We start from the raw sequence: 12131 nt of genomic DNA, 5'->3' as shown, positions 1-12131 counted from the left end.
CGTTATCGAAAAGACAAGTACAGCAGCCAAAGGTTGTTGCTCGATTAGCGCCACCCAGGGGACACGTGCAGGGTGTTGGTGGCAATTCCTGCGGACGTGAGCAACTTCATCCCCCCATATAATATGTATTAAAATGAGGTATCAAAATATTCTGAGATTAAGTATTAATATTTATTAGTATTAGTGTATTCCTACCAGGGATGTAACGGATGTGGTTTTAACGGAACCGAAAACGGAAACAGATGTTTTCAATTTAATTTAACGGAACCGTAAACGGAAACGGAACCGAAAACGAAAACGGAACCGAAAACGGAACCGGAACCAGAATCGGAGCCTGACTTTTTAACGATGTAGTCGTTTTCCCCTTTCTATAATAAACTTTCAGACAAAGTTTACACTTAGCCGTGTCCCCACTAACGTCATCAAAATAGTTCTTTATCAAAATAGTTTTTTTACACACTAACATTCACCACACACACTACACACAGTCAGTAGTCAGTACGTGAGTCAGTACACAACAGAACACAACCGATTTTAATTTTAATAACACGAATAAAACAAATTAGCATAGCACGTGGCAAGCGGGGCGATGAGCGAATGACTGGTATGAACCTGTTTGTTTTTGATGTAGGTACACCGCCGCCGCGCGAAGCATTGACATCCGTTATAACTTCCGTTTCAAACATAACGGAACCGGAACAGAAACGGATGTGTAATACCAAACGGAAGTTCCGCCTTAACGGAAACGGAACCGGAGCTCCGTAACATCCCTGATTTCTACTCTCTGTATCTTAAAGAAGCATTTTGCGTTAATGCTAATAATAACTTTACATCACACTACACACCTCACTAGATTTTGTAATATTTTTGCAGAACTTTTATACAGCCGTTTTTAAATGCAACTTACATGCTATCTTGCGCAGTATTTCCCGTCACCTTGTCATGTTATATTACAAAAGATAAGACACTTTGACCCAATAAATGTCGAAAAGCTTTTATTTCTTTTGTAACCTGACAAGTTGCACTATTCTACATTGTCTTTTGACAATTCGCAACATGACATTTATTGTGAGAGTCTCAGAATGTGCGGAATGTTGAAGAACAACTTTGTATGACGTAATGCGCTGCTGATTGCTATTTTTTACCGTTTTCTATGACATTACCAGTTTTATTAAAACAAGTAAAATTGTCCTTAAACGCGTATCCAGATTAGTCAATTTTTCGGCAATCTGATTCAATTGCCCGATCGAATCAGGAAGTGCGGACGCAAATACCAATTTGGCTCGCCGAATTCAACCGCCGATAATGACCGATATTACCGATAAAATGAGGTGCGGACGCAAGAATACCAACTTGTGTGGCCAGTATTTTCGTTCTGGGGCATTTTTTCAATTTAGAGAGCTCTAATATCACCATAAATCTAAAATTGGAGATTGACGCCAGTTTCATTTCTGATCAAATCGACCGATTTGATCAGTCCCGTCTGGATACCACTTAAGACTTAAGGTACCGTTAGGATTCAGACTGCACCAGACAAACTGACATAAAATAATGAACTGAACGAATGAGATTAACTGAACAGCTTCATTCACTTGATCCATTCAGTTAGCTTAGGAAAATTATCCCGATATTATATTTTCGTGGTTGTATGTTCTTCCTACTCTGTTATTAGTTATAATCGTGCGATTGCGTTGAAAATCCGCTAGATCCGGCAACCGTTCGGAAACGATCACGAATTAATAGAAATCCGCCACAGCATAAGTTTGGTAAAAACGTTAGATTTACATGTGCAGCGCATGATTGCCAAATAGTACGCTGACACGCGAACGCATGCGCGAACTGGAGCGGAAACGCACTGGGCGGCATTTCAATTGCTTAACGATCACAGGCGCGTCAAACTGCCGTATTCGAACTTCAAGATATTCACAAGAGACGACACGTATTAGATCCATTCTAGATACGTTATAGTTTAGATATCAACTAGTTCTCTTTTGCAGCGCAATCCGGGCAACCAATGTCACTTTTACGTTAGATAGAGTAAGATATCTATTAGATGTGAATTGGATCTCTAAGTCATATCCTGTGGAAATCGTTCAATAGTATCTCCAGAATCGCGCAAATGTCAAATTTGACGGGTTAGATCTTAAACATATCGTTATCGTACCTTGGTGATGTCTAAAAGATGTCTAATAGATGTCTATTTCCGAATCGGGCCCAAAGGCTCACGGCGCGATTCGGGAAATGAGTTAGAGATTCACTAGATATGAAATGGTAAAGGAATGTGACGTTCCACGGCAAAAGGTACCTTATGGCGGCTGGCGCTTACGCTATTATTAACGCCGCTCCAATATTCAGCCGGGGCAGTGGTACTTTTTGCCGTGTAACGTCACATATCTTTACTATTCCATCTAGTGAATCTCTAATTCATTTCCCGAATCGCGCCGTCAGGCGAAACAAGCTGCCATATTAACGGGGTGACTGTCAAATGCAAGGGTAACTTTAAAATTTTAGCTTTATGCCATAACATTTTTTTATGAGGGGTTTTAGAAAACGTCTGACTTTTGATGTTTACGGGAGGTTAGTTACGCACAGGCCACCTTACACTGGATACACGTTTCCACTCATAACACAACTCGCAGGAATACGGCGTGTGCCGCGCCTGCGACTGTTGCCATAACATAACGCTACCTGATCACTCTAGTCTTATAGAATAGAATAGAAATCATTTATTCAGACAACATATCAATACAAATAAAATAACACATCTATATACAAGTACAGGGAAAAAATAAACAAAGCAGTGGAAATAGAGATGTGAAGCCGAAATGGTCTCCACTCAGCTATGCAGCTGGCACGACTAGCGTGGTCAACGGCGCTGATTTTCTGTGGAGCCAGCGGTGTGTGTGTCTTCATTAAATACGACCAATTGTGTTACGTCTGCTTAAACACCTAGACAAAATTCAAAAGAGCTAGTCTAGAGTGGAGATTAAATAGAGAAGGAAGAGTTTTGGTTTTCAGAACAGTTGTTTAATTTACTTAAGTATGCTGTTTTAAACGTACATTCGATATCTCAAACTTAGTGCCTTCAGCATTAGGTGGTCTTAAAACAATGTTTGAGACAAACTGGAGGTATAGTCTGACAAAAAGAGTAGAAATTAAAAATTGGCAATACTGTAGTGTCGTCCCTTTCAAATCGATATAAGAAAACGGGACGACACTACAGTATTGCCACTTTAATTTCTACTCTTTTTTGTGACACTATAAAGCCATACCTATAAGAATATGTCATACCTATCATACCGGGTGTGGCCTGTAACACGAGCAAATAATTAAAACATAGATTGTACTCCTCAAACGGTGACACTTTTGTTCAACAACTGTTAAAAATTATGGAGTATTTAGACTCCCTATTTTTCATAGAAAATAAATATTATCTTCAATGGACGCCATCGCCACGCCATATCATTATGATTGACATTGCTTGTCACGCCTTAAACCAAGGCCCCAACGTTTTCTGTTCACTTTGACGGCGCAGCAACTAGTATCACTTCTCTCTTCTGGCTCTTTTAAAAATGCCATTTGTCAAAAAAGGACAACCATACTGTTGACAAGATGAACTTCAAATCCGAGTGTTGCCTTTTTTGGTCCATCCAGGCTGTGTATGTGTGCGTAAAAACGTGTATGTGTGCTCTTTTAGGGATGTGAAAAGTCGATTTTAATCATGTTATATATCGATAAACGCTACACAGTGGAACGAAATAGCTATTAATTGCTAATGAATAATAAATATATTAGAATATAATAAAATAATTCAATTATTGCGGAACACATATTTTAGTAGGTATTTATGTATTTTAATTAAATATCTGAACTTTCCCTTCGTTCCCTGCTGGGGCGTGACGATGAAATTGTGATCTGATAACCACAATAAAGAATAAAAGCGTTTTTGTTCATTTTAGGTATCGTTAAACCTTTGAAGTAAAATTAACGTTGCAAGAAATGTCGATAGTTTATCGATATGACTTTATCGACATGGTTACAGTAAGGTGGTGTTAAATTGTTAATCGTACACTAAACAAAAATGGCAACAGTGACAGCTCGCTGAGACGGGATCTCTATATATTAAATCTATGCCTTAAACATAACAAAATTCGCAATACATTGCGTCTTAGAATAAACTTTAAAGTGTATTAAAAATCAAACCCCAAGTTATTTTTAAAAGTCGCTGAACAAATGTTGGTCAGTATGAGGAGTACAGCACACTGTTAAATTTTTTGCTCATATTACAGGCCACACCCGGTATATTATAGCGCGCTTCGTTTTGCAAGTTTGTTTGTACATTGTACAATGACGAATCAAAAAAGGAACGAACTAGATAGGTATCATTAGATACAAATATTTAATAATATGTCCGAACTACATGTCCAAACATGTCTTAGCACGTATGAAATATATCAATGTCCTGGTTTCAATTTAGTAACTGGCCGTGCTATAATTACACACTCATACCTTTTCTGGCAACCTGTATCAGTTATGTTTCGGCTACTTTTGGTCCGTAGGCTGTATATGTAGGCTAAATCATGTCAATTGAGACACGTTGACGAAAACGTTTTATTAACAGGTAGGATTTCTTTATAAACTCAATTGATTGACACTTGAAAATACCTAAATGAAATACTAGTGTACTTATGGAACAATCTTTGCTACAAATTGGTCAAAAATAATTTCCATAACTATTTTTTTTTATGTAGTCGGATTTCAACTACATCAATCAGGCGGCTTAGCACGGTCGCGTTTTTATCCCTTGTCACCATGCCTGTCACGTTCTAACAAGTATGTAAGTGCGAAAGGGACGCGCATAGTGATAGTCGATAAAAATGGAACCGTGCTGAGCCCGCTGCGGCGTTGACGCGGGCGTTGTCTCTGTCAAATACCTCGATAAAATGAGTGACAGAGTTCTAATCGCGACAGTAAGACGATGTACAACGACAGCGACACAATTTAAAAATAAATTGGTAGTGATGTTGTAGTTTAGTACTTTGCAGTCGCCACGAATGTTGCCTTTATTACGCCGGCTACTATAATAGATCATTGAACGGTATGCGCTCGAGTTGCAAATGTTGCGGTCGCATAAGTTAATAAATCTCGCAAGCAACGGTGGAAAACACCGTGTATAGGTAATTATGTTAAAACGCTACGCATTTCAATTGATTTCCAAGAAAATATGCCGCTTTTCATTTATGCTCTATCTCCTGTTTTGCTATATTTCTATTAAGTTACTGTATGGGTTTAGCGTTCATTAGAAATATACTTACCAGACGTGTTAAAAAACACTGTAGCCCGATCATTTACATTAATTAAATTCATACAGAATAACTAAAATCCAGGATAGATAAGGGGAGCTGGCTGGAAGAACATATTGATCTCGCAACAGTTTTTATGAATCGAACCAAGTGTCATAAATATTACCTAAATGTTATAAATATGTGGAGCAGAGAGGCACTATTAGGGAACATGAAAAATAATTGCTTACAACATAATGCATAGTCATAGCAAACACACAACGGCTTCACAACTATCCCTATAATAGTATACATATACTCTGTGGAGATTCTTCAAGGAATCGAAGCAGAAAAGAATGAATTCTTTGCTACTGTAACTTAAGCACACGCACTTTTCATAGCATATAATCTCGATTAGCTCTTTGCACGCACTATGATTAAAAAGATAAATATTAGAAATCAGTCAATGACAATTAGCAGCAACCTGTCCGCCTACTCCGTGTAATCGGTTACCATTATCATTATCGTTGAGATTTTTGCTCTCAATGTACTCACAGTTGATTGACCATTTGTGGACTTTATCGTCTGAGCAATAGGGGTTATAAACTGTCAATTAACAGCGTGTACGATGGTACTTACAGTGACACTTTTTACTTACCATTGGTACACTTTAACTCGTTGCAGTAAGGATTAAATTCGGTCAGTTAATTGTGTCTATAGTAGCGCAGTGACCGGCGCTCGCACAGGTTTCATTTAATCACCTGGTTAATATTTATGATAATGGTGGTAAACCGGTCATTTACTACACTAAAATAAAATTACTGTTATTTAATAGCATTTCTATTTACTTAATTTAAAACATAGGTAAAGAAAAATTAATTCCCAGTTATAACTTACATATGAGGCACAAAACATACTGGTGTCAGGGGTGCCATTTTGTAGCTAATGAAACTTGCTATACTAGTCCCTAATACCTAATATGCCTAGGGACAATAGGGACTGCCACGTTACGCTTTTCAGGTTGTAATAAATTCGATGGTACTTCAGAGTAATTTGATACTTCTTTCTGCGTGCATTACATACAACATATGTAGGTAGACATGTTTTCATAAAGATGATAGTTGTTAGTCATCTTTATAACGTAATGTATATTGTCAGGTGCTGGATGGTTTGTATGTATTAATCTCGTATTACATGTTTAACTTACATCTACTTGTAGATGCATGATGCAGTCAACTTTTAGATCTAGAACGTTGTATTTAACAATATTTAATGAAGGTGTTATCAGTTTTTGTGATTGTGATTACGATCTTAAGCTTGAAAATATAAAGTTTAGATTTTATCAAATCTTTGTTTTAGACATAGTAAAGTTATTATAATTCTTCGAAGTAAGGATATTACTTACTTCGAAGAATTATACGTTGACGCCACCGTCTTAAAGTGATCGCAAATCGCAATTTACTTTGCATCTTGTGGCATTTTTTTGTCATTTTATTTTAAATTTTATTGGAAAGTAATAAAGTCATTTTCCGCATAAATGAGATATCTTAGTGCTATCGCCTTGTCTAATGGTTAATCCATAGTCAGGTTATAAACGTGTTTAAAGGAGTTAACTTTAATTAACGCTGACTAGAGTTAGTAGCAATTAGCGGCAAACACTTTAGTAAAAACCTTCAATCGAAGTTAATGTCTTGGTCTTGTTAATAAACTCTTAGGCGGCTCTTTGCTTTTATATTTATCCTATTAAGGAATAAATTTACGCGTACATACTAAAAATATACGAGTATAAACTACTGATAATAATAAAACACATTCAAGTATTTGCCTTTGGTTATAAAACAAGCTATATCAATATCAGTGCCTCTGATTTCAAAATGAAGCCTAATATGCTGATTAAGTACACTCAGCCCGCTGTACGTCATCACGATAACCGAACGTACCAACTTCGAAATAATATTAGGTTTCAAATTTGTGTTTTGTACCTACTACTATAGTACCTGACTAATGCACCAATTTACTATAAAAGAAGTGTAGATAGAATCATAAGTAACATCTATTATTCAAAAACAATGTCAACCACCGCACAATAATCATCGCAGCTAATCTCTTCACGCCTTTGTTTTTGTCGTGTTTGGAATTTTAATGATCATTATTTTTATTCCATTGCCTACCACTATTTATAAATCTTCAACAATAGGACGAGTCATCGGCATTACCGACTACAAAAAAGAAACAAATGCTTTTAACACTCCTACATATGTTTACTTTAAAATTTAACGAGAAAATGGCAATTTTTGGTTAGGCTTTCAACAATGATAGACTTCGTAAAACCGACATAACTAAAAAAGCGTAAAAGCGATATGCTCGATTATTTAGAAATAGTTAAATATTGACAATGTGTCTGTTTGGATAAAATGTCAGGTACCTTATATTTAGTATTGAAGAAATAGTATTTATGATGACATTAATAAACAGTTTCGGTATTGTTTAGAATATTTTAGATCACTCAGGGATGTGTAGTGGAGCCTATATAAATCCTTGTTTCAATTTAGTACTCCACAATGCATTGTATCTAGTAATATGTTGTACCTATAAAATATTCCGAAAAACCCTGTCAAAAGAACCAAATGTTTAAAAGTTCTAACTAAGTACACTGTAAGTTAACTCCTCTAACTTTGTCTCAGAAAATTATCTTCATTTCCCCTTTTTTCTTTATTTTTAAATATTTTACATTAAATCTCCGGGTGAAGAACCCCGTGTCCGACCACAGCTGGACCGTGATCACTGCTGGCCTACATCGGACCACCTACTTTTTCTCGATACCCATTATTGGCTTTCTAGCACTTACATTATGCATGTAATCTAGTGCATTATGAATTTCAAAGCACTAACTGCGAGTCTAGACTAGGGTGAAAAAACTGTCTTACTCAATAGACTTAAGTAATGGTGGTTGTAATACTAGTACTCTGTTCAGCTGTAATTGTCTTTTACAAATAATTACACTGCTTATCGATATAGTTAAAATGAGTCTAACTTCAATATAGAGTTTATATTGGCTATCTATCATTTTCATAATTGATTAATATTTATAAATATATTACTCATTGTGCAATAAAGACTTCAATTGGTTTAGAAATTCTTCCTTCAAGAAAGCCGCACATCAATAAGTTATAAGAAACAATTATTGCTTATTTAATAGCTATATTTTACAACCCTGAAACGCCATGAGAAGCAATAAACAACATGAGAAAGAGAAATCACATTGTAAACAAAAACTAGCTGTATAAGGCACTGCAGAGTAAGTTCCTCCCTAGTATTGCCTTATCAATGCCGGTTCTGATAGCAATCGAGCACTTTCGATTGCTCGGACAGCTTTCCTTGGGTTTGTTTAGTGGATTTGTCTATCTTGGGCTGATGGTTAGACGTAGTTTATTATACTTTGAGGGATTTATGTTCAGGGCCTTTTAAATACAAGTCTACAGTTTTACAAGTTTAAACCGGCATCGGCACTGGTCAAAAGGTCACTCGTCATTGGTCACACGTATGTCAATCCCATCAATATTGTCGGATTAGACTTGTTAATAATCAAGTTTGTAAATGATGAAAGACCCTTCACATGAAATCTTTATCCACTGTTAACCATAAAGCAGCCCGTGATCAACATGGTTATCTCGGTTCGGCGTAGCGCATTCTACTTTTACACAACTTGCACTGGGAACTGAAGTTACTTTTAAAAATCATTGCTTGACATAATCGTTGAGCATCCTGTAATTATAACATACGTTTCCTGCTAAAATAAAATCCATACCCGAAGACTCTTCGATACGCGACATCGATTCGCCAATCACCAATTAGCGAAAACTCGGTGTTTTGCCGAAAGCGCAATTACGGCGAAAGTTAACAGGTGGCACAATTAACTTACCTACACAGTGTATGCTGTAGTAGTTCTATTGCATTTTTGTGCTAATTCCGCGAAAAATGAGGAGAAAAGAATACATGACCGAGGTCTCTTCCAGAAGTCGTCGGTAGCATTAAGAGAAGGTATGCTAGTCTTCTGGACGGAGACGTATTCGTAAGAGTGCCGACAATACATCACGCAAAATGGCGCAAATTATGACGTCAAGTTCCGTAAACCCAGTCTGCGAAAACCTGCATTATCCTATGTCTCTTCTATCGTGTGCTTTACCAATAAAAGGTTGTTTGAAAGAAATTTAAGCGATAAAACCTTATTTGTTACCCATGCCCTGGTTCGTCACAAAATCCGATGAAAAAAGAAAAACCGGGCAAGTGCGAGTCGGACTCGCGCACGAAGGGTTCCGTACCATAATGCAAAAAAAAAAAACAAAAAAAAAGCAAAAAAAAAAACGGTCACCCTTCCAAATACTGACCACTCCCGACGTTGCTTAACTTTGGTCAAAAATCACGTTTGTTGTATGGGAGCCCCATTTAAATCTTTATTTTATTCTGTTTTTAGTATTTGTTGTTATAGCGGCAACAGAAATACATCATCTGTGAAAATTTCAACTGTCTAGCTATCACGGTTCGTGAGATACAGCCTGGTGACAGACGGACGGACGGACGGACGGACAGCGAAGTCTTAGTAATAGGGTCCCGTTTTACCCTTTGGGTACGGAACCCTAAAAAAGGCAATGAACTTTAGAGATTTTAATTTTTTTTACAATTCGTATGATTTCCAATGCAGTATAGTCATCGTAATGTTATGCATAAATATGCAGTTTATGTTCATTTTCAATATGCTAAATAAAACTGCTGTGCTAACAACCACAAACCAGTCTACATATATTAAAGACGAGTATCAACCAGATTCTGTAAAGGGTGATTTCAATGTAAATCCACTAGGTAACAACGTATTTTGCAATTTTTAAGACAGTAGTCAGTAGGTACTTACGTACACTAGCGTAATACCTACTGACGAAACCGATTCTCCGGCGACGATTATCGTAAAGTTCAATTCGTTATTATAATACTTGCAATCAAATGTCAGTAATATTGACAAAATAATTACTGTATTTTTATCAAGCCTTCATTATTTATGTAATTTTCCTAAGCAAAATGTTGCTCGAATATTAAAGAATTTACTATACTATTAAAGTTAGTTGCAATTTAACAACAATGACCTTCTCTTGGACTGCTGGTTGTAGTAGGATCATCCTATAACAAAAGGTAAACATCCGCAATGCATTTATTCCATCTCATGGGAATACAAACATTGTCAAACATATTTTACTACTGTCAAAATAATTTATTTGAATATTTTACTATACGGCACCATCCCGTTAACAAAAACGATAACTTTGTACTAATACCAACACTAATAAATAAGGCCCTAATTGTGCAATTAGTACGAGGTAATGGACTTAAAGTAATCATGTTTTCTTTTTCTTTTCAGGTAAGGAATCTTTTTTGTGAAAATGAGCAGTAAACACGCTGAGCATGTAACATAAGGTGAGTTCTAATTACAACCTAATCACTACATATTTTGTTTGACCGATTTAATTAATATAAATTAATATAAAAATTTAAGGTATATATCACTGAAAAAGATTCTACATCATTTAATTTTAAACAACCAGAAACGTCTGCGAACAATGTTCTTATTAAGCTTAGAATAAATTAAGAAGTGGAAAAATTACTATCTTGGGTGTGACTTTGAACTGAACTCACGGCATCTGGATCGATGCAAATCTTTCCACCATATGGGTCTAGGGGACCATATATTTTACATATTAGTACTTTTTTCGAAAATAAAACACCAGTCTTACCTAGTGAAATCATTAGGCCTTTTTTGTTTGTGGGTACTTTCTGCGAATTGTTTCCAAAGTCATTAGAGCAACTGAGCAATATTTCTAATGAAAAGCATACGATCATGTGTGTGAGAATAAAGCCAACTAGATAGAGTAGTAAATACCTAAACTGGCAAATACGTCATATGTACCTATATGAATAAAAAATAATTGGCTAAAATCCTATTCAAAGTTTTTCTCATGCCGTAATTCGATGGAATTAGGTTTAATTGCCGCATTCGTGCATTTCGTATGATTGCATGCATTCCTCGGATACTCTTCGCAAACAATTACCGCTTGCCTTGACTCATTTACAGTTTTTATTATGAGTATGTACAGTCAAAGAATTAAATTTTCTACCCATTTTGGACTTTGTCATAGTGACAAGTATGAAGTCTCTAGCGATTTATATTGATTGTCACTGTGACAAGGTACACAACACAATGGATCGGAAATTAAATTCTTTGACTGTACTTATTCGAATTATTTCAAATTACATGTGTGAACCAATATAAGGAAGTGTTATAGCTAGGTATCGATTATAAAAAAAAAAATCCTACTTCAAAATTAAACCTGAAATAATGTACCAACCAAGGGAGGTAAACAAGGAAGAGTGTCGTCTCTGAAGTTTTCTGTTAGCGTAAGCCACACAACACATACGATTTCAATCTATTTCCAGTACCTTAAATCCTTATTCGAGTATTGGTGTTGACCCCACGTACTTACGATTATTTGCAGACAAAGTACCGTGGAACTAACGAGACCTTTACAAGTAAGAAGAAGATACTCAGATACAATTTGATCGAAACTAATTGTATTATGTTTTGACATCTTGATGCTTGTTATCGATCCCTGTAACACGGTGTCCAAACGAATCAGAGATCAGGCTTGATCACGAGTCTCGAATTACAGAAGCGGTTGAGAAACCGACCGAGGCAGCCATTCCCATGTACCTTTTGCACTTTATTGCAATTATAATATAATGAAATAGGCTAGATACTATTTTTTGTATCTTTTACCAGACCTTGAAGTCGAAGTGAGCCAC

General features: G+C 36.2%; 1 protein-coding gene across 3 annotated transcripts in view; it reads left to right on the top strand.

Annotated features, from left to right (window-relative positions):
- LOC134794159 (myosin-4-like) overlaps positions 1-12131 on the top strand; it is a 200475-nt gene that overhangs the window by 76195 nt on the left and 112149 nt on the right. Inside the window, exon 2 of one of the 3 annotated variants that reach the window (XM_063765876.1) lies at positions 10698-10748. The exons of the other annotated variants lie outside the window; for them this stretch is intronic. The gene's annotated coding sequence lies outside the window, so the exon portion shown is untranslated. The remainder of the gene's footprint in view (positions 1-10697; positions 10749-12131) is intronic. 3 annotated transcript variants of the gene reach the window in all.

The sequence above is a fragment of the Cydia splendana genome, chromosome 10 (genome assembly GCF_910591565.1).
Source record: "Cydia splendana chromosome 10, ilCydSple1.2, whole genome shotgun sequence".
Lineage (NCBI taxonomy): Eukaryota > Metazoa > Arthropoda > Insecta > Lepidoptera > Tortricidae > Cydia > Cydia splendana.
The sequence above is the reverse complement of the archived record's forward strand: the minus strand, read 5'-3'. Positions and strand labels throughout refer to the sequence as shown.